This window comes from Tenrec ecaudatus, chromosome 9, assembly GCF_050624435.1.
Source record: "Tenrec ecaudatus isolate mTenEca1 chromosome 9, mTenEca1.hap1, whole genome shotgun sequence".
Taxonomy (NCBI): domain Eukaryota; kingdom Metazoa; phylum Chordata; class Mammalia; order Afrosoricida; family Tenrecidae; genus Tenrec; species Tenrec ecaudatus.
This window is the reverse complement of record NC_134538.1, coordinates 98,976,772-98,981,946: the sequence shown is the minus strand read 5'-3', so window position 1 is coordinate 98,981,946 and position 5,175 is coordinate 98,976,772. Positions and strand designations below refer to the sequence as shown.

At 36.6% G+C, this 5,175-nt stretch overlaps 1 non-coding gene across 1 annotated transcript; it reads right to left on the bottom strand.

Annotated features, from left to right (window-relative positions):
• Window positions 1-1,456: 1,456 nt before the first annotated feature.
• On the bottom strand, window positions 1,457-1,561 carry LOC142457515 (U6 spliceosomal RNA). The gene has a single exon (XR_012786237.1). It is a non-coding gene; the product is annotated as a U6 spliceosomal RNA (small nuclear RNA).
• Between the last annotated feature and the right edge of the window lie 3,614 nt (window positions 1,562-5,175).

The window sequence follows — 5,175 nt, the reverse complement described above, 5'->3', positions numbered from 1 at the left end:
TTGTGAAAATAGAACAAGGGAATTTTGCATTGTTTAGAATCAGAAAAGGTGTGCAACAGGGTTGAATGCTGTCACCATATCTATCAATTTGTATGCTAAGAAATTACTCAGAGGAGTTGGGTTATATGAAGAAGAATATGGCATCCGGTTTGGAAGGCGTCTTAACCACCTGCGATATGGAGATGCCTTGCTTGCTAACAGGGAGGAGGACCTGGAGCACTTGCTGATGGAGATCAAGGGTGACAGCCTTCATTATCGATTGCAACGCAATGTAAAGAAGACCAAACCCTCACATCTGCATAAATGGAGAAAGGGTAGAAGTTGTCAAGAATTTTGTCTTGTGTGGATCCACAATCAGTGCTCATGGTAGTAGCAGTCAAAAGATCAAAATGTGTTGCATTAGCTAAATCTGTGCACAGGAACTCGTTAGAGTATTGAAAAGCAAGAATGTTACATTGATGACTAGTTTGCACCTGATCCAAGCCATGGTATTTTCGATGGCCTCATTTGCATATGAAAGTGGTACACTGAGTCAAGAAGACAGAAGAATTGTGGTACAAGAGAACAGTATTGAAAATACCATAGACTACTAAAAGGACAAACCAATCTATGTGGGAGGAAATACAGTCAGAGCAATTCTTAGAGGCAAGGATGGGGAAATTACCTGGACAGACCAGTCCTTGGAGTAGGACATCATACTTGCTACAGTACAAGGGTGGCCAAATAAAAAGAGAAGGTCCTCAAGGAGATAGGTAGACAAGTGGTCTGCAAGAAATAATGGTCTCAAGCATAAGAGGGAATAATTGTGAGGATGGCACAGGGCCACAAAATGTTTCATTCTTTTGTACATAGGATCCCTATATATAGTAGCTGACCTACTGGCATCTAACAGTAACAACATAGGACTAACAGGATATCACAAAAAGTACCTAGGAATACTATATGAACATAGCTGATGTAATTGGAGGATCCAACTTTATTAAATAAAATTCTTTGTTCCATTGTGAATATAGGAGCATGCATAAAATTGGGAACCACCAGTCACTCTTCTAGAAATAGGTGGCTTTCTAACTTGTATAGATTTTCAGCCTCTGACGCCCCCGAGGGAAGTTCTACTTTATCCTTATAGGGCAGCCAGGAGTTCCATGACACTGCGTTTGCTTTAATATTGACATCAATACTATCTGAGTGTTTACGTTAAATATTCTCAATTATTTTCATGAGAATTAAAGCTATATCTGAAAAAAGAGTCTCCAAATAGTTGTGTATCCACAAAACTTTTACCAGTATGTGTGGATGTATATTTTTAAATTGTACTTTGGGTGGAAATTTACAGGGTGAGCCAGTTTTCCATGCAGCCATTTATACGTATTTTGTTTCTAAACATTAGTTGCAATTCATGCAATGAATAGCATTCTTTCAACTTTATTCAGATTCCCTGAATCCACTTGTTCTTAAAATTCTGGAACATTTCACAAATTGGGTGCCATTATCATACAAGGACATGCAAATCTTTTCAGTATAGTTTCTATTTTAGCACAGGTGAAGTCAAAGCAAGCACAATCAATGAGTTTTTATTTGACATGAAAACAAAATTAATTATTATGGCTCTGGAGAGTTAAAGTATGTAGTACATCTCAGTGATTAATAGAAGTAGTATCTTTCATCACTGGAATTGTTATTTTGCTTTCTGGTAAAGTGGTAAGCGATCATGAAAACCAAATACTGAGGTCAAAATTAATTTATTTCATTTAAGGACTTTTCAGTTGTATAATTTTATTGAGTATTAATAGAACTGAGAATCAGTTTATTACTTGCAGTTTACACTTACCTTTAAAACGATTGATTATAAATTAAACTTACCACTAATTTATAATAAAATGTTTTAAACAAAGATACTATCAATTATGCCATACAAAAATGTTTCTATTTGATATAACCTTTCTAGTACTTTTTCTAATTAATAAAAATCACAATAAAGGTATTTATAGTGAATTTATGTTTTTAAGTAAACTTTTTATTTAGATATAGCTTGTATGGAAATTAAGAACCTAAATAATTAAAATTTCACAAAATGAACTCATTATTTTACGTAATAGGAGCCTTGGTAACATAGTGAGTTGTGAGTTATGAGTTGAGTTGCCAACTGAGAGTCAGGTTGTCTGGAACATCAACCTCTCTGTTGATGAGACAACCAGTACTGTATAGATTTACAGCCTTGGAAACTCTAGTGAGAAAGACTACGCTGCTCTACAGGGTCCCTGTGAATTGGAATCAGATTGCAGTATGATTTTAGTGATTAAATAATCATGAATCTCTGGGTGACACAAATGGTTAAGTGATTGACTTCTCTAAGAAAGACTAGTGGTTCCAATCCACAGAAAGGTATCTCGGAAGAAAAGCCTGGAGGTCTACATCCCTATGGAGGACAGGGTGTCCAGGAAATACAGGAGGCCATCATGAGTCAGAAACTGCTTACGTGGGCTTTTTTGGGGGGAGGTCTATAATGACCACCCAAGTCAAAAGCAAGAGAACATAGCCTGGTATCCTCTCATAATCACTATTATTTTCTTCTATCCCAAAGTAAATACTGTCTGACTTCGAACACTCTATCTATGATAGTAAGGCTCTGTGTCAGCTTGGTGGGGACAGGGTTCTCCATGATGTGATCTAAAACAATGTCGTCAACTCTGTAGTGGGATCTTTTTTTAAGTCATCAAGCAGTTATGGGAAGAATGTGGCTGCTACCTTTAATCAAGTCAAAGACTTGCATCAATTTCAAGACAATTTCATTTGTTGTTAAACCTACTCCTAAATATGACACTGTGGGACGCTAACCCCACTTCTGCTGGTTTTGGATGCTGTACCTGGTTCATCGACCTTCTCCCACATTGCATGCTTCTCTCAGGAGCCGTCAGTGTGCTATGGACATTGCATTTATTTGACTCTGCATCCCAAAGCCTGTGATTTTCCTGATTTCTGATTGATCAGGCCCCTCTCCTACAAGAAGAAAAAGAAACCAGTTTAATATCTGACCCAAGGTCTTCCACCGAACAGGACTTATTCAGTCAAGAAAGTGTGAGCTGTTGCTTTATGCACATTTCTTTATATATAATATCTGACCCAAGGTCTTCCACCAAACAGGACTTATTCAGTCAAGAAAGTGTGAGCTGTTGCTTTATGCACATTTCTTTATATATATATATATATATATTGCTGCTTCTGCTTTTCTGGTGAACCCAGATACTGTTTTACACAATATCTTAGTTCTACGTGTTTTGCGGATTATGAAACAAAATTGAACCACATAGTATATTTCCCTTTGTGTCTAGGTCTTTACAGAACATTATTTTTGTGACATTTATCCAATTTGATGTAAGTAGCAGCTCATTAATTTTCACTATGCTATTCCATTAGAGGAATATCCTTTAATCTATGTAGCCATCCTTCTTTTGATGCATGACAGATATTTTCAGTTTTTCACTGTAAATAATGAAACCAAACATATAGTTTTTCAAAGCCCTTCTGTAGATTTAACTATTTATGAAAGTACAGCCCTATCGTGGACGTTTGGGTTATTGTGAATACATACATTCAAAAGTAGTATGTGTTGGCGCTTTTCAAGGTGGCTGAATCACATACAATCATTAGCCACAGTATATGACATTTGGAGTTACTCCAAATATTTGTCCACCACCTTCATTTTAGCCATTCCAAGCCATTCCACAGTAGTGTTAGTGCATTAAAAAAAATCCCTAATTGTCAATAAGATTGAGTATCTATTTATATTCTGATTGGCCAATTACTCAGCCTAATTTTTGAAAGATCAATCCTTTGTAAGGTCTTACTGATAAACCAGAAAAATACAATTAAGCAACTTCAATTTATTTCATCACGGGTCAGGAGGCTAGAAGGTCACGTGCACAGTGTCAGGTCTAGACGACAACATTATCAATTTCACAGGAAGGTCCTGTCCCTTTTTCAGCATCTGTTCCTTTGTACTTTGGTCATCTTCAGGTAGGCTGCCAACAATTTCCCCTTGTTATGTTTGCTTAATCTCTTATTGTATATTTCTACAAAGAATGGTTTAAAACATACTTTATACTAATACCACTACATTAAAGGAAACCTATTCACAAATGGGATTAAGATCACAGGTATAATAGTTAGAATTTACCATGAACTCTCATATTTTAGGGGGGCACAATTCAAAGACCAACAGATGTTTATTTTTTATTGATATCTTTCTCCTTGATGTTTCCATTCAATTTTTGAGGTTTCTATATATAATGTAGTTTTTATGGTTAGTCTTTATGGACTAAGACAACTTCCCTAGGGTAGAAAATAATCTCTGGTGTTATGTTATAGAAGCTTAATTATTAAACTTTTCACTTGTGATCAACAATAACACTAGAATTGATTTTTAAATGCTGTGGAGAACACTTCCCTCTTTATTCACCGGCATGCAGAACAAAGCAATCTTTCATTCCTGCTTTGTGCACTTAAATATATTGAGTCAATTTCTGGTTTCTGTTTAGTTTCACTGATCTTCCTGAGTCCTGGACGAATCATATGTAGCTGTTGTTTTTCTTTTAAAGCAAATTGCTCTTTCCTTTAACTTCAAAGCTAATTCTGATTCATGCCTTTCCTGATTTCAAACCATCCAGCTTCTCCTTGTTCCGTCCCTATAATTGCCTCTTGCTCTATGCAAAGTTTCTGTAAGAGCCCAATGGAGTGCTTTAGAATTCCCATTCTTTAAAATGTTATCCATAGTTCATTTGATCCACACCGTTGAATACTTTTGCAAAATCGAGGAAGGATAAGTAAACATTTTCCTCGTATTCTCCATGTTCAGTCAAGAACCTGAATGGCATACATCCCGCCAAGTCCTATTTTAAATGACTTAAATTTCTGGCAACTGTAGATCCTTTTGGAATTACCCTCAGCAATATTTTACATGTGTGTGATACCACTGGTGCTACTGGACCATTCCTACAGCCTGTGGGTCATATTTCTGTTGGAGCAGGCAGAAAGAGAAACCTCCAATAGGAGGAATTGGTTTCCTAATTTCTTGTCAGAGATGAGTACTCCCAGCACAGCATCAGGTGTTTCCGTACACGTCAATTGCTATTCTGTCCATTTCAGGCTCTGTTTTTTTCACACCTCCCTTCAGGG